The 18901-nt window shown below is 40.7% G+C and overlaps 1 protein-coding gene across 1 annotated transcript in view; it reads right to left on the reverse strand.

The window, feature by feature from the left end:
* STK10 (serine/threonine kinase 10) overlaps positions 1–18901 on the reverse strand; it is a 137299-nt gene that overhangs the window by 117636 nt on the left and 762 nt on the right. The gene's annotated exons all lie outside the window — the stretch shown is intronic.

An 18901-nucleotide genomic window follows, 5' to 3' on the forward strand; every position in this document is an offset into this window, starting at 1 on the left:
AAATCCAGACTCTGCCCCCCTATTATCTGTGTGACCTTAGGCAAGTCATTTAACTTCTGGGACCTTAGTTTCCTATCCTGTGAAATGAGAGGGTTAGACTAGATGACCTCTGAGGCCCCTATGAGCTTTACAACTCTGATTAAGTGCTAAGGAACAAACAACAAGAAGTTCTTCTAGCCAGTCTTATTTTTAAGGCTTCCAGGGAGAGATCCTTAACATCTCTCAATAAGTATTTAAACAACCATCGAAGACAGGAAATTCCTCCTTCAAGAGTTAAAAAAATAACCCAAACAAAGCCTGAGGCTCAGATACAAAGCCATCTTCTTTTCTGTTTAATTGGGGGAGGGGGAAGCCCCCAAAAAGCTGAAGGAGGGGAGGAGATAAAGCAAGCAGCTACTTGCCAGTGGTCTCCTAGCAACTTCCTACAGTGAAGTGAAGCTCACAGCTGATTGGTGAGATGGATGGTCCAGTGCCAAAGACTGGGACAATCAAAGATAAAGCTTGGGGATTTTGAGGTTTGGGGTTTTTCCCCCATTTCTTCTTGACAAAAGTGCCAGGCATGTGTCAAATAGAGTTTAGGTCACTTGAGCCAAATAAGATTATTAGCTTGTTTCCCTCAAAAGACACAGTAATACAGTATGACGACTTGTTCACCAGTCCCAGCACCAAGCCATTAGAATTTTTTTTTATAATGCAACTGTTACTGATTTGGCAAAGTGTTTCTGGGCAGTGCCTAGAGTGAATGCCTCTTAAAAAATAGCAACAAACTAACCAAAAAGAAAAAAAGAACATTAAAAAAAAACCCTTGGCCCCCACAGCAGGGTTAAGGTCACAAACAAAACCTGCTTTGCCAACTGCAAAAAGGAAGTGCCGTAGGGACTGCAAGAAGGGGAGACCAGACAAAGTTGGATTATCCAGGCCAAAGTGCTCTAGGACAAACACACACCCTTGACTCTTCAAATGGAAGTCAAAATCTTTCATCTGCTTCCCCAGATTGCTCAAGGAGAAACCAGTGAAGAGGGCGGCTTCCGTTCCGTTCCAAAGACCACGATGACAGAAGGGTGTTTCCCAATGGCGCTGAGGGCAGTGGAGAAGCTCATGGTGGGTAGAAGCAGGCTGCAGCATTTAACGAGTAAAAGAATTACAAAGAACCACAGTCAAGGGTGTCATTGGAGGACACGAATGATCAGATGGGCCAGTCATGTGGCAAGAGTGAGGGACAATCACTGGACAGTCCATGAGTGCTCTGAAGATGTCAGGAGACAGAAAGGAAGCCCCGAATATCCTGGGTGGACCTTCTGAGGCACATTATGGGGAGACATGGGTGAGAGTGGCAGAGGAGAGGCAGGCAGGTGTGGATTATGGCTTGCACCATTGGGAGGAAAAGCCCCATGTGGGAGATCATGGCTCTGCTTCATTATTTAATCAAAGAAACCCAGCACTCCCCTAGTCTCAGTTCCTCCTCTGGACTCACTGGCTACTCTAGGACTTTCCCCGTCTTAGGCTTCATTCCAACTTGTAACCAGTGGCACTTAGCTTTGTAACTCTAATACACTTATCTTGTGATACTGTGAAGTGTGTGTGTGTGTGTGTGTGTGTGTGTGTGTGTACCCACTCACACCCACTAGTGTACTTTTATTTGAGTCTTACTTCCTAGTAACTAGTCTGTAAACTTCTTGATGGCAGGGACTCTTACCTGAATTTTGTATTTCCCTCAGTGCTCTACATAGAATAGGTGCTTTCATAAAGGGCAGGTGGCTTGGTACAAAGAGTTCTGGGCCTAGAGTCAGGAAGACCCGAGTTCAAATTCAGCCTCAGATACTAGCTGTATGTCCCTGGACAAGTCACTTAACCCTGTTTGCCTCAGTTCTCTCATGAGTAAAATGAGGGTAATGATAGTATCTATGTTGCTGGGCTGTTGTTAGTATCAGATGAGATAATCATTGTAACACTCAGCATAGTGCCTGGCACATTGTAGATACTAAGTAAATGTTTATTATTATTATTAATGATATAATTGTAGGAGGTCAGGTTAATAATAGTAGTAACAAATATGATTTTATAGTTATTATTATGAAAATTCTAATTGTTTTAGATAATTCATGCCTACATCCATTTATAATAGAATTATATACACTTTTATAATTATTTGAAATTGTTATTCTTTTATGTGATTACATGTTAATAATAATGATATTTGTTGTTAATCTGCCCTCCTTCCCCTAGACCCATCTACCAATCCACATGTGTAGAAAGGCACTTTGGTATAGTAGGGAAAGCCCTGCTTTCAGAGCCAGATGACCTGGTTTCAAATCCCTGGCTCACATTGGACAGGTCAATCTGTGTGGGTCTCAGTTTCCCCAATTTTAAGACACAGGGGTTGAACTTGGTGATTCCCAGGGTTCTTCTCAGTATTAGATCCTGTCACCATAACATTTATTAGGTACCTACTATATGGCTAGGCACCATGCCAGGCACAGGGGGGACACAAAATCCTAGAAAATGTCCCTGCCCCCAAGGAGTTTATGTCTCTTTTCACCTGTGCCCCCTACTACTCCTAAAGGCAGCTGAGCCACCATTTGTGCTGGGTCCTGTGCAGAGGCCTCTGAGGTCTGGGGCACAAAAGAAGACCACAACTCAAGAGTCACAGGAACTGAGTCAGAAGGGTGGCTCTGCCACAATCTGTGTGGCCCAGAACAAGCCATGGAACCTCTTCTAGCCTAAGCTTCCTCAGCTGTGAAATGGGGATGGAGCCCGTGGGTGGGGGTGGGGGTGGGGACTAGCTGGCCTCTGAGGTCCCATGAATCTCTGGCTCTAGGATACCACGATCTTCCTTCCGGCCCTGAAGAGTCAAAAGCGATCCCCCCACTGAGTCACTGGGAGCTGGCCACACCTCTTCTTACTGCAAAACTGTTTCTCTGGCCGATTTGCATAGAGATAAAATGTCCTGTATTGATACATACTGACTAATAAGTATGTGATTGAATGCCTCCTATGTATTCATTGTGACAGGTTTCTCTTGACCCCAAATGCTGACCCAGGGAGTTTTTTTTTAATGGTCTGCACATCCCTGGATCAATAGCGTTACTCTGCTGACTGAGAGAAATGAGTCCTTCCTGGCTGAATAGTGAGTGGGGGATGGGGAAGGATCAACGCTTCAGAGCTGGAAGAGCCCTAAGAGATCGGTTAGTCCAATCCCCTTGTTTTACAGAAGAAGAAAAGAGGCCCGGAGAGTTTAAATGACTGGTCCAAGTTTATATGGGTAGTAAGCATTAGAGGTGAGATTTGAACCCATATGCCTCTGACTCCACAGTAAATGCTGCAGCAGAAGAGGATCCCCTGGCTAGGTGGGATAGATAGTACGTAGCTGTAATCCCACTATAGGGAAGGCAGAGGCTGCCAGATTTCTTGAACTCAAGAGTTCTGAACTGCCGATTGAGTACCTGCACTAAGTTCAAAATCAAAATGGTGACTGCCAAGGAAGGGAGGGTGGGAGGTGAGGGAGAACCAAGCTGCCTGAGGAGGGGGCAAACTGGCCCTGATCAAAAATAAAGCAGCTTGGGGCAGCTAGGTGGCGCAGTGGATAAAGCACTGGCCTTGGATTCAGGAGTACCTGAGTTCAAATCCAGCCTCAGACACTTGACAGTTACTAGCTGTGTGGCCTTGGGCAAGTCTCTTAACCCCAATTGCCTCACCAAAAAAAAAAAAAAGAAAAAAGAAAAAGAAAAATAAAGCAGCTTAAAGTTCCTGTGCTGATCATTATAGAGATTGAGCCCATGAGTAGGTCCTTCCAGCCTGGGTGAGATGGGAAGACCCAAGCTTAAAAAAAAAATCACATCAACTCTCTCTCCTGACCCAACGTATGAGACAAACATCTGCCTTCTTCAACTTGAGTCATACACTATAGTGGCATTAGGATGAGACCTCTCCATCCTCTCCAACAGTCAAAGCTTTTGAACCTCACCAGGATTCATATGGTTAATCTGTCCTGCCCAGGAGGAAAAGAAAATGCTCCCAGATCACCATCCCTTATGCCAAGTTTCAGCTGAACGACAAATGGAACAGCTGAGTTTCAGAGTAAGCAACAGGATGATGGCAAAGATTATGGAGTAAAATGCAGTGAGTGTCAGAGCAACATCTGAAGACAGCTATTTAATACTCTCTGCCCTCCACGAGGAAAAATTTGGCAAAGACACCCAGCCTGCTTAGGCAGAGCTGATCAGGTGGAGTCAATCCAAATCTGCAGACCCTGAAGAGAGTAAATAAAAGCAAACAAACAAACCAAACCAAACAAACAAACAAAGGGGTTGGTCTCAAGGGAAATGATTAAAAGTTTTAGGCTTTCAACATATAAATGTGAATGTACATACTGGTGAAGACAGTGAGCCACTTCTAAAGAGATCTAGGGAAAACAAATTCTCACTTGACACTGATAAGCAGAATCCAAATAGTGATGGCATTAGCAGGAAATGTTGTTCCACTTTATTATAAATTGTCCCACAGTGGCTATGGGACTCATACTTTGTTCCCCTTCACTTACTATTTTATAAAATGCAGAATTTGGGGGAAAAACTATATACACAAAAACTATAACAATAGAAGTGAAACAATCACCAAAAGGACACCAACCTATGAGGAATCAAAAGACCAGTAATGGCCCAGAAGAATAGAGAGTGAAGCCACCGATCAGCCAGAGACATAGGGAACAATCCCACCAGAATGGGGTATGTCTCTAATGATGGCAACTGTATCAGGTGTTTTTCCTATTATTTCCTTGTTACAAAGGAAGATTCCATATGGGGAAGGTAGATTTTTTTTTTAATTTTTAAACAGGGCAATGAGGGTTAAGTGACTTGCCCAGGGTCACACAGCTAGTAAGTGTTAAGTGTCTGAGGCCGAATTTGAACTCAGGTACTCCTGACTCCAGGGCCGGTGCTCTATCCACTGCGCCACCTAGCTGCCCTGGTAGATATTTTTAAAAAGAATTTCTTTATGGTGCAAAGATATTCCATTGCATTCATGTACCATAATTTGTTTAGCATTTCTCAATTGATGGGCACCCCCTTTGTTTCTACTTTTTTACTACAACAAAACGTGTTGCTAGAAATATTTTGATATACATGGGGACTTCCCTTCTTTTTTTTAATTTAATTTTTTTTTTACGGGTCAGTGGGGATTAAGTGACTTACCCAGGGTCACACAGCTAGTGTCAAGTGTCTAAGGCCAGATTTGAACTCAGATACTCCTGAATCCAGGACTGGTGCTTTATCCACTGTGCCACCAAGCTGTCCCCAGGACTTCCCTTCTATCTTTGATTTCTTTGAGGATGTATACCTAGTAGTGGCATCGCTGGGTCAAAGGGTATATTTACAGGGTAATGATTTTGGGGGCAGAGTTCCCAAATGTTTTCCAGAATTACCAGAGCAATTCACAGCTTTGCCAACAGAATTTTTTTGTGCCCACGGGAGGGTGTGTGATTTCCAGAAATTACTGTGATGTAAAAACAAAAGGCATCAACAAAACTCAAAGAGAAAGGGAGAGGATGGAAGAGAGAGAGCAATAGAGAGAGACAGAGAGACAGAGAAAAAAAAGAATAAATATACTTAATTATATACTTTTATATATCCTCCATTGATATACGTGAAAATCTTTAAAAAACCCAAAGTTTACAAAGTACTTTAAACATTTGAGTTTATTGATGTTTTGTTTTCATATCAAAGTCATTTTCAGATATACACCTCCACTATTGGAATAATCCCTATAAAGAACAAAAATATTTAAGCAAAACCAATAAACAGCAACTGTGTATGAATCATTCCACATCTATAGCCTCTCACCTCACCAACAAAGGTAGCATATGTGTGTCTTCTCCCCACTGTTCTTTGAGTTTTGTGATGGAGGGATGATCCGAGCAGTTATGGCTAGGGTCTTAGGGACTCTAAGGCTGAGGGGGAGCCAAGATATGGTGGAAAACTGTACTGGGAGTTAGAAGAACCAGGTTTATATGCTGGTTCTGACAAGTACTATCTGTGTGACCACAGGCAAGTCTCTTAATCTCTTTGAACCCATTTCCTCATGTGTAAAATGGAGATAACATTATTATTACTACCTACCCCTCACACAGTTACAATAATGAGTACTTTGAAATTTTTTAAAGCACTATAAATTGTGGTTATTAGCTGAAAGAACAGGAGTATGGAAGTCAGAAGACACTAATTATAGGTTCTGTTCCTCACCTGTTATGTGAACCTGGGGGCACATCACTTCACCTCTCTATGGCCTTGTTTACTTATCTGTCCAAAAAGGAGGCTGGCCCAGGTTATCTCTGAAGCTTCTGGTCTAGTGCTAACATAAAGTGTTTCCATGTATGAAGTTGGGCTAGCTAGGGTTCTAGAGCTGAGGAAGCTTGAGGGTACGGCTTCTTAATCTGAGGTCCATGGATTTCAAGTGATCTACCCCCCCCAAAATCACATCTTTACATTCACTAACCTCTAAGTGAAATTTGGTATCTCCTTTCATTGTGAATTTTAAAAAAATTTATTTTGGGGAAGGTCCATGCACTTCACCAGACTGTCCATGGTGTCCCTGACACAAAAAAGTTAAGAACCTCTGCTTTTGAAGGAAGGTACTCTGTAACCACTGAGTGTAATAATTTGATAATTATTACATTTTATTTTATAATTATATTTATCCTATATTTAATATTATTTAATATATTATATAATTTTATATACAATACTACATAATTATATTGTGCTATAATTTAATATATTATTAGAATGTAATTTGATTTAATATAATATATTAATGATATTTATATTATATTTATTTGATAATTATCTTCATTTGCTAACAAATTTTATATGGCCTTGTCACTCACACATCATGTTACATTGTTATTTAATTCTTTACATACCATAAGTTTTGTCTTTCTTAACTAGGCTATAAATCCGTCCAGAGAAAGGGTTTCTTCTATATTTCCCAGAATGTTTTCCACAAGGTTGAACAAAAACTATTTGCCTCAGTAACTGCTAAATGAAGTCCCAGGATGTCTAAAACCATCAGGTTCTGATCAAGAAACCAATGGACTTTCAACTTCCTTAGGGGCCACGTGCCACAATCTAGATCTTCATGTATGACAGGCCCTGGGAATATCACACATGTTGCAATATTTGTGTCTTACAAACTCACATGAAGATAATCATGACCCCCCCCCCCCGCCCCGTCTATACTAGGGTAGTTTTCAAAACACTTTTATCAAAACAACTCTTTGGGGGTAGAGAATATATAATTATACCCATTTTATGACTGACACAGAAGCCCAGAGAGGTTAGGTGACCCACTCACTGTCACACAGAAAGTGTCAGAGCCAGGATTCAGACCTAGGTCTTGTGACTCCGAGTACTGGTACTATGTCACAGCAGCCATTCACATAATAATGGCGGGAGAAACATCATTGGCATAATGACCTGAAGTTTCAGGTTCTTTGTTTACATATTTGTGCCTAATAAGAGGCAACCCTAAGGAAAGCTCTGATACGTAGTAAAACATTCATGGCAACACTTTTTGGGGCAGCAAAGAACTGAAAACAGAGTGGGTGTACACCAGTTGTGGAATGGCTGAACAAACATACCAGGAGCACAATGAGATATTATTGTACAGTTTTAAAAAATGACAAATATGAGAAATTCAGAGAAACATGGGATGATTTAAATTAAATATTACAAAATAAAATAATAAACCATATATATATATATATACACACATATATATATACATATATATGTATATATATATACCATTGTGTGTGTGTAAAATGACCACAAAAAATGAAAAAAAATGACCACTGAGTAATTGAAGAACCTACTGACAAATATATTTCCCTGCTCTGAGCTGGGAGAGCAGAATAGTGGGTATATACTGTCAGACAAAGTTGTCATTTGTTGCACCGGTTGTTTTTAACTCACTAATTTTCTTTGTTATAAGGGAAGGTTCAGTTTTGCAGTGAGCAGGGCATATCCAGAAATAACTTATGTAAGGAAAACAAAACGTGAAGGTATCAAGAAAACTTATCTTTTAAAAAAGGACCCAGACTATCTAAAACACCAGCATACCCAACACAAAGGTCACTGAGAAAGTCAAAAGGACCTAAGGTTTGGGTGCAGGGTGAGAGTTAAAATTTTGGTTTCTGCAACAGGGACACAGTGAGATAATACTGAGAACTGGAACATCAGACAAGAAAGGAGAAAGGCCTTTCAAGAAGGAGAATAGGGGGAAAGAGCTAACAGAATTAACTTATACATCAGAACTGTATGGGGCAGCTTGGTGGCATGGTGGATAGAGTGCCAGGACTTGAGCCAGGAAGACTCATCTTCCTGAGTTCAAATCCAGATTCAGAAACTTACTAGCTGTGTGACCCTGGGCAAATCACTTTACCGTGTTTGCCTCAGTTTCCTCATCTGTAAAATGAGCTGGAGAAGGAAATGTAAACCACTCCAATATCTTTGTCAATGGGGTGACCAAGAATAAGACATGACTGAAACAACTGAATGACACAACAAAACCAAAGCTGTATATATTCTTGGCAAATCAAGAATCTAGGAGATTATCAAACAATCCCCAAATAGTGCTAAAATCAGGCCAAATGAACTATGCTTGGAAAGCAGAATGGATCTGGCCAATCAGAAATCCTTGCTCTGCTATTTACTAGCTTCGTGACTTCAGGCAAATCATTTAAACTCTCTGAGCCCCAACCTCAGCAACTTCCTCATGGGTAAAGTGGGGTGGACAGCACTTGCACTACCTCCCTCACAAGATTGATGTGAGGAAAGTGTTCTGTAAACTCTGATAGAAATGGGAGTGGTTGTTATATCTAAAACTACGTATCTCCACCCTGGAAAATGCCAGTGTCAAATGGAAAATCCCACCTGAACTGGGAGTTGGGGTGAGAGGAAAACACTGACTGAAGGCAGAATGATGGCCCATAGGGTATCACCCTCTTCCTCAAACTGATCTCTTCAGGAGGGGATCATTTCAGCAGTGGTTTGTTTGTGAGGGTTTTTTGTTTTGTTTTTTTAAGTAACCTCCCCTTCAGGGACAGTGATAAATAAAGGACTGCCTGACAGTGGAATTGGGGAGCAATACGCAGAAGGAAGGACGGGCAAGACAGACGTTAAGTAACCTATCAGAACTCTCCCTGTTCCAGGAGAACCCTATTACTTCAAGTTTGTCCCAAGCTGGCCCCTTCCTATCCTTCCAATCTTTTTTTTTTTTTTTTTGCGGGGCAATGAGGGATAAGTGACTTGCCCAGGGTCACTCGGCTAGTGTCAAGTTTCTGAGGCCACATTTGAACTCAGGTCCTCCTGAATCCAGGGATGGTGCTTTATCCACTGCGCCACCTAGCTGCCCTTCTTCCAACCTTCTTACACTTTCCTCCCTGCCCCCCATCACCATCTATACCAACCACCACCCCTAGCTTCCTTGCTGTTCTTTGACCACCACATTCCATCTCCAGTCTCCATGCCTTCCAAGTGACTCTTCCCCTATGCCTGGAATGTTCTCCCTCCTCCCTTTTGCCTCTTAGTTTCTCTGGTTTCCTCCAATTCTGCTCAAATACCACCTTCTGCAGGAAGCCTTTCTTGATCCTCCCTGCTTCCAGTGCCTTCCCCTTACAGATAACCTTCCATCTACTCTCTCTACCTTGTTTGTGCCTACTTATATGTTGTCTCCCCCTTTAGGATGTGCCTTTCTTTGTAACCCCAGCCTGGTATATAATAAAGCACTTAAATGCTCACTGACTCAATGATTAACTAAATACCTCAGAGGCAGCAGGTTGCAGTGGAAAGATCATTGTATTTGGAGGCAGAGATCCTGAGATAAAATTCTGTGTCTGATACTATCTCCCTGTGTGACCTTGGGAGAGTCTCTTCATTTCTCTGGGCCTCAGTTTGCTCATCTGTAAAATAAGGTCACTAAATGACCTCTGAGGTTCCTTCTAGGTCTGAATTTTTGTCCTGCGATCAATCTTTAATAATTTAATTTATGGAATAAAACAAGCATTTCCATAGTAAAAATGTGATTACACATGAAACTGCAAATCTACTTGCTATTCCTTTCAAATATACAAAAAATTATCATATAAATTTCTTTTTTCTCCTTCCTCCTCCCTCCCTGTCCTAGAAATGGCTACCATTAGACACAAATAGTTAAGTATATGTAAAATTATTCTATACAGACTTCTATTTATCAGTTCTTTCTCTGAATGCAGATAGTGTCCTTCTTCATATGTCCTTTATAGTTAACTTGGGTATTTATAATTGTCAAAATAACTTATTCCCTCAAAATCATTCTTAAAACAATACCGCTGTTACTATATACAATGTTCTCTTGGTTCTGTTCATTTCACTCTTCATTATTTCATGCAAGTCTTTCCATGTTTTTCCTAAGATCATTGAAGCTCATAATTTCTTACAGCACAGTAGTATTCCACCACAACTTGTTCAGCTGTTCCTTGGTTGATACCTACATTCCTTTCATGGTGATTTTCTGTCTGTCTGTGGAGGAAATCTGGAGAGCCTAGAAATTTCTGACCTACTTCACCATCTTCCCCCGCCTTCCCCCGCTCCTCCATGATCAATTTAGTATTCTTGTGTAGACAGTATCATTTTTGAGCTGGGAAATAAAGAAGAAAATGATCTGAGAATAGAAATAGTAAAGTAGAAACTTGGATGATGATAATGACTGACAAAATCATTCACATTTATACCTCTATAAAATCACCAGAAGTGTGGGTGGAGTGCAGTATTTCTTAAAGTGTGGCCTGATGCATGCTTTAGAATTCCTAAGACCTTTTCAAGACCTTGTCTGTGAAGTCGAAACTATTTTCATAATGATTTTTGCTGTTGTTCAGTCATTCAGTTGTGTCTGATTCTTTGTGACCCCATGGAGTATACCACACCAGGCCCTTCTCCCCTCCACTATCTCCCAAAGTCTGTCCAAACCAATGTTCGTTGCTCCCAAGACATTATCTCTCCATCTCATCCTCTGCCATCCCCTTCTCCTTTTGCCTTCAATCTTTCCCAACAACAGGGTCTTTTCCAACGAGTCCTCTCTTCTCATAATGTGTCCAAAGTATTTAAGTTTGAGCTTCAGTATTTGACTTTCCAGTAAAAGGTCTGACTTAATGTCTTTATTGATTGATTTGATCTCCTTGCTGAACACGGGACTCTCAAAAGTCTTCTTTAGCACCACCATTTGAAAGGTTAATTCTGCAGCTTTCCCTATAGTCCAGCTCTCTTGGTCATACACTGCTACTGGAAAAACCAGAGCACCTTTATCAGCAACGTGATATCTCTGCTTTTTAGTATGATACCCAGATTTGCCATCGCTATCCTTCTGAGAAGCAAAAATCTCTTAATTTTATGGCTGCAGTCACCATCTGTAATGATCTTTGAGATCTTTCATAATAATATTAAGATGTTATTTGTGGGCGGCTAGGTGGCTCAGTGGATAGAGCACCGGCCCTGGAGTCAAGTCTGGCCTCAGACACTTAACACTTACTAGCTGTGTGACCTTGGGCAAGTCACTTAACCCCAACTGCCTCACTTAAAATAATTTTTTTAAAAAAAGAGTCTAGATAGAAGATGTTATTTGCCCTTTTCATTCTTGTTCTGTCTCACACAAGTGTACAATGGAGTTTTCTGGAGGCTGCATGACCTATGATGATATTATCATTCTGATTGCTAATTGAATGTGTGCTTGTGGATTCTTGTGTTTTCTAGAATTTCATAAAGTAGTGGGTTTAGAGTATGAATATGTGTTTTTAGAGATTAACTCACATGGTCTCGGTACTTCTACTGTGCTTTTACTCACAGCTTTGGTCATACTCATTATAATCTCTATAACATCATTATGAACTAGCAGATTGTTATTTTGAAATCCCAAAGTTTTCCTTGTGCTTTGTGATGTATAGTTTGCTGCCTTACTTTACAATAATATTTTTCAAAAACATTTCTAAATATTTAAATTTTATCTAAAACTCATATTAGAATTTAATAATATTTTAAAGAAAAGAAAATGTATTTGTATTTTCCTTATATTTAAGGCTGGATCAGTGGCTTAAAAAGAGAGTTTAGAAGACTCACTTCTTCAAATCCCGGCATTTGCATGCAAAGCTGCTGAAAACAGATGAAACTGCCATATTACAATTTTTTGATTCACAGAAAGGAGGAATTTACTCCAAAGAAATGGGGCAAAATTGAAAATAAGAAATGAAAATTGATTTTAAAAAGCTATCTTTCCCTCAGCTTTATAGACGTTAATAACCAATGAACCAATGTTTTCCAAATGACCAATATGTATTACAATATTATGCATGGTTAAATCCAAAGTACAAGACAGATTAATGGATTTTAATGTAACCATATGAAAAGTTCATCGATGTAGTTTTAGATTCCATGTTGCAAGTTATCTTTGAAAACTGTCACTTCTCTAGCTTTGGTATCATATCAAAGAAGAGCCACAATTATCTGAAAATGCCATTAAAATATTCCTCCCTTTTCCAACGACATCTTTACGTGAGGCCTGATTTTCTTCATCTGCTTCAACCACAACAACATATTGCAAGAGACAGAAGCAGCTAGGAGAATCAAGCTTTCTTCTGCTAAGGCAGACATTAAAGAAATCTGCAAAAATATGTAAAACTGCCACTCTTCTCTCTAAATTTTTTCATGAAAAATTTTATTGATGTTAACAGGTAGTGGGTTTTTAGTCTTTTTAAAAGAATAAATATATTTTTTTTATTGTATCAGTTTTAATCTCTAATACAACAAATACTGATCACTGTAAATCATACAAACAAAAGCTCTTTGGAAGGGTCCTCAACGATTTTGAAGAGTGTAAAGGGGTCCTGGGACCAAAAAGGTTGAAAACTACTGGTGTAATGAATAGAGCCATTCTAGAACTGTGGTTAAGTCCTGACACATTGTTGGCAGTATGACCCTGATCAAAATCACTTATTCTCTCAGGGTGAGTGGTTCTCAAAATGCATTCTGTGAACTCCTTGGGATACTGGAGACTCAAGGAATCCATGAGGTCAAAATTATTTTCATATGATACAAAGTAATTTTAATTTCTAATATGGTCAATATTGATAGCTAGTGCCCACATAAACAAAAGCCTTTGTTAGAGGGGGAAGGGGGGTGCCAAATAATTCAAAAATTCTTAAGAGTGTAAAAGTTTCTAATGGTGGCCATCCTGGGGGTGGGGGGAAGTGGAGGGAAGAAATAAAGAAATTCACATGATAACTTTATTATATATTTAAAAGGAATAACAAGTTTTACATAATAGATTTGCAGTTTCATGTACAATCATCTTTTTTCTTTCTATTGTTATAAAAATGTTTGTTTTATTTCACCCCATGCCCTGGGGTCAGGTCCTGACTCAGTTATAAAACCTTGAATAAGTCCCATTCCTTATATGGGCTTCAGTTTCTAAATCTTTACAACAAAGAGGAAGGACTAGATGATTTCTAAACTCAATTCCAGTTCTAAAGTATATGATGGAGCTCTGAAAAAGGAAGGCTTCTTATACCCATCAAGAAAACAAAGGAGGCAGCTAGGTGGCACAATGGATAAAGCACCATCCCTGGATTCAGGAGGACCTGAGTTCAAATTTAGCATCAAACACTTGACACTTACTAGCTGCGTGACCCTGGGCAAGTCACTTAACCCTCATTGCCCCACCAAAAAAAAAAGAGGACAAAGATAGAAGAACAGGACCCATAGATATAAAAATATTTATAGAAGTTCTTGTTATAGCAAAGAACTGGAGACTAGCAGAATGCCCATCAATTGGGGAACAGCTGAGCCAATTACGGCATATGAATATGACATAATGTTATATGTGATGACATAATGTGCTATATTGATATAATTGTGATATAATGATACAAATAATAAAGAGGATGGTGTTTCAGAGACAGCAGAGAAGAGAAAAAGAAAAGAAAAGGTATATTGAAGAGTTTTTTTAAATGTACAGAAAAAAGAACAGAAGGGGGGCAGCTTGGTGGCACAGTAGATAGAGCACTGGCCCTGATTCAGGAGGACCTGAGTTCAAATCTGGCCTCAGATACTTGACACTTACTAGCCATGTGACCCTGGGCAAGTCACTTAACCCTCATTGCCCCGCAAAAACAAAACAAAAACAAAAGGCAGTCCAGAAAGAATCACAAACAGGCAGGACAACACTAAAAGTTACATATAGAATTTATTATAAATTTCAAAATAACTCAAGCCCTACACAAGACAGTGCATAAACATTTGATGCTCTTTGGTGTTTGTTATTTTTTAAATTAAAAAATATATATATTTGAAAAGAAAAGAAAGAAGGCCTCGGTCTTTGGAAGCCCATAACACCTCTCATCCCCCCAGTCTCCTGAGGGATTTAGTCTAGTTATTGGTCAGTTCCCCTCAAGCTCTACACCATTAGCATATTCATGAGACCTGGGAGAAGACTAGATAGAAGTGTACCTCTTGGCTTCATAGCAACCAGGGGCCCCACCACCCAGCTTCCCTTGCCTACTTCCTTTGCTACCTCAGCAGATACCACCACTTCCTCTGCTACTGTGGCTACCCTACACCTCCTCCCTGGTGCAAGGTCCTGGCAGTGGGGCCCAGGGTAGAGCTGAGGGTTGGAGGTGGGGTTTGGTTATTGAATGAGTACATGAAGTGCTCTAGGATTAGCAGAAGTGCTTGAGGCACAGGAACATGAGAGTCCAAAGGCAGGCAGGGATCCCTGAGTTGACTGTTGGTAGCCCTTCCTAGACCATTCCTTGACAGATACACAGCTTTCTTTTCTCCTTCCTCTTTAATGATTCTTTTTCTTCTTTCCCATTCATTTCTTCCTTCTCATCTCCCCTTTTCTTTCTTCCTTCTCTCCTTCCCTATGCCTCAGAACTCCAAGTGACAATCAGAAGTACCCCTGGCATTTCCTAATTCTACTGATGGAACTCACCACCCTAACCTTGATCATTAGGGTCCTTTGGACCAACATGCCATTAGCTACCCTAAGGGAATATACCATAGTGCATTGAGGGTTAGCAGCTGATACTAACAGTTTTGTTGTTCCTGGGATTACTGAGGAATCCCAGGGCAGTGGAAAGAGTGCTGGGTCTTGTGTCAAATGTCCTTGGTTTGAACCCCAGTTCTGCTACTTATTAGTGCCCTTGAGCAAATTCCTTAGCCTCTATGTGCCTCAGTTTCCTCATCTGTAAAATGGGAGTGCATGTACTATATGGTCCTTCCAACTCAATGATCCTACTTCACTATAAAAGGAAATGTGAGTGATGTGAAAGAAATAGGCTCCAGTGGGGGCATGAGGACACCCGTGAGCCAGCCCCCAGCACAGGGTATGCCTGGTCATGTAGCAGAAACATTTACAGAGGCAGCACAGAGAGGATCCCTGTATCTCCCATTCCAGGACCATGGAGGCTATGAACTGAAAGAGCTTCCAAGTTTTATTCTCAGCACAGGGGTTACTGGGGCATCTGAAGATTCAGGCCACTCTGGGGGTAGGGGAAAAGGCAGATATTTAACATTCTTCAAATCAACTTGGCTTGGATTATAGTTATTTCCCTGGTACAAATAGGGGCCTGGAGCAAAGAGCTCAGACCTTCAAGTGGAAAAGTCAGTTCTTCAGACCCTACTGAAATTCTAAAACGTTAACTTAACCAAGTACAATCTCCCAGAAAGCTCAAATAACCTTAATTTTTGAATTGTCAGGAGCCTATTTAAATGGTGTGGCCCTCTGTTTGAAAAATATATTTTGTTTAAAGGAAATAAGGTTACTGCCTTTGTACAGATCCTTTTTCCGGAGAGGGTGGGGGGAGGGAAACAGCACATGAAAGTGAGAAGCCTCTAGTAGTCAGACATAAAAGGAAGTTGAAAAACATGCTTTATTTAAAAATATTAGGCAGAAGAAAAGGATAAAGGAAAAAGCTTCCTATTTATTAAACAAAGAAGAAAAACTCTTATCAGATAACCCTGGAAAGGCAGAGGCTTTTAAAACTTAAGAAAAAAACCAAAACACTCTTGTTTTCACTGAGAGGTCAGCCACCATCTGACTGCTGGTGCTGCCATTACCACACTTCAGTAGGGAAGAATTCCTACTTAAGGATCACTCCAAAATGTTAGTTTGGCTCTCATCTACAGGATGTTTAAGGAAGTGGCAGCAGCCAGTGGAAAGCCACTAGAGGTTATCTTTAAGAGCTCCATGCAGGAGTTCTGAATTCCCCCATTCCCCCCAAACTGGGTGGGGGGGGGGGCGCATAATATTCAGTCTCTCGTACAGGCAACATGGCACATTGGGAAAAAAATAAAATTAAAAATTAAAAAACTAACTGAATTGGACCTAGCAGACTTGGGTTCACATTACATAACTTTATGTGACCTCCTTCAGACCTCTCTGGGTCTCAATATTACAATGGATTTAGATTGCATTCCCTTTTGGTTCAAAATCTATGACAATTTTCAGGAAGGGAGAAGAAAGACTGAAAATATACCTGCCACGCCTTAGCATAAATTTAATGTCCATACCAAGAAAACACAGAAATGGATTTTTTTTTTCAAATATCTATTTGTAACCATATTGAACACCACAGGGGATTAGCTAAAACCAAACCAAACCACTATTATCCCTTTGAAGGACTAGTTGTTTTTTGTCTTTTTAACGGACTTCACATTTTATACTACTTCAGAGGGAAGAAATAGGGACAACAGTCATTAGATACAGGAAAACAGGATTCAACTCAGTTTAAAAGACAATTTTCCTAAGGAATTCACCTATCCAGCAATGTACTGAGCTGCCTTCCAAGATAGTGAACTCCCTATCACTGGAAATGTGCAAATCAGTGCTGGAAGGCATTTGTTGAGAATGGTATAGAAGAGATTCCAGTGCTGACTGGTAAGATTGGAGTAGATAACCTCTGAAGTCCCTTCAAGCACTAAGATTTTAGGATTGCCTGGAAACAAACTATGCAAGCATACATAAATCAAGGCAAGACTGGTTTAAGCAAGTATGGTACAAGACTAAGTCATCTCTACATGTCAGACACATGCAGGGTCAATCTTCCACTTAGCAGAAGTAACCATCTGAAGATAAAGGAGTTACATGTGATGCTAGAGTTTAAGAAGTGAGCAAGATACTTGGAAGAAGGTCTGACCATGTGATTCCTCTGCTCAATAAATTCCCATCTTTCCCTGTTGCCTCTAGAACCAAGCAGAGACTCCTCTGTTTGGCAATAAAGGCCCTTTACAGCTTGGCTTCAATCCACCTTGCCAGCCATATTATACATTACTCCCCTTCATATGCACTATGGTCAAGTCAAATTGGTCTTGCTCTTACTCATATACACAACATTCCATAGCCTGGCTTCATGTCTTTGCACAGGCTGACCCCCATTTGAGGGAAGGTGCCCCTTCTCTGGTTCTTAGAACACCTAGTTTTTTTCAAAGCTCTGCTCAAGTGCCACCTTCTAGGTGAAGACTTTCCTGAGCCCCAAAGTTTTAGTATTTCCCCTTCCAGAACATATTAACTAGTATTAATTTCCTACACACTTCTATCCTCCAATGGAATGCAAGCTCCTTGAGGGCAGGAGCTGTTTCACTCTTGTCTTTGCTTCCTCCGCTCCATTAAGGGTGCCTGGCCCGGCAAATAGTAGGGGCATATGACTGACCCACCTAGAAATGAATACAGAATAGAGGAATCCCTGAGCAAGGAGGGAGCAGCAACTAAAATCGATTTTAGACCATCTACATTAGTGTAAGCATAGAAGATTTCAAGCAACTAATTACTTGGCCTCATCATTTTTCTTCTCATCTCCAACTCCTTTGAAGTGAAAAAGGAGAGTGTACCAAAGTCCACTATGCAGACAATAAATTGTAAATGGATTCTGAATACAAACTTGTGACTCAGATCATCATCCCAAATCTAATCATTTCATTTTTTTTGGTTCAGGAAGAGGCAGCTATCCTCTGGGGAAAGCCCAGCGTTTAATCCTGGGGCAAGACTACTCAGAACTCCAATATCCTCTTTGAAAAGCCGATCAACAAGTGGCCTATAAACTATCACAAGTAGCTGAAGTTTCAACTATATGATCTTAGGTTAGTCACTGGGTAAGAAATTAAGTCTCATTCTTCTCAACTATAAAGTGAAGGAGATAGCTTTGCATTGAATTCAACTAAACTGAATCAACTAAATAGTCTCTAAAGTCCCCAGATCGAAGAGTTTATTTTATTCTATTCAGTAAACCTAAGAGTGGGAAATCTAAGGGATTATGATTAGAACAAGGCCAGTTCATCATATGGGACCAACTCACTCCCTCATCCTAGAACCCAGATTATAGGTCTGCAAATAACCTCGGTCACAATAGCAGCACCGAGAGAGCTGGTCCCCAGGGTCAGCTTTAGGGGATCAAACTTCCTGTATCCTGTTTCCTTTCACCTTGATTTTAGACCTAACACTTGGAACCTGATTTCTTTCATCCTCTACTCTACTGAGGCCCAAAATACAGTAGGGTAAGTGAGGGTTGGAAAGGACCGGACTTGCTCCCAGGAGTACCAGTCCGGAGTTGACTTGTTGCTTCAAGCCCCTTCTTATGAGTCTTCCCCCATTCCTCTTAAGAGTTTACTTCAAGGTATCACTACTGGGGCAGGGAAAGATCCTCGGATCCTTGGGATAAAGCTGACCTTCCTAGGGCCAGAAGCCCATCCCCAGGAATCGCCCTGAACTACATTGGCATCGCCTTGCCTCTCCCCATGCACAGTTCACTCTGCAAACTCTATCTTTCGGAACTACCCCCCAGACCTTGAGAGAGTCCCCCGTCCTGGCCGCGGTTGTTACAGCT

The sequence above is a fragment of the Dromiciops gliroides genome, chromosome 2, assembly GCF_019393635.1.
Source record: "Dromiciops gliroides isolate mDroGli1 chromosome 2, mDroGli1.pri, whole genome shotgun sequence".
NCBI classification, from domain to species: domain Eukaryota; kingdom Metazoa; phylum Chordata; class Mammalia; order Microbiotheria; family Microbiotheriidae; genus Dromiciops; species Dromiciops gliroides.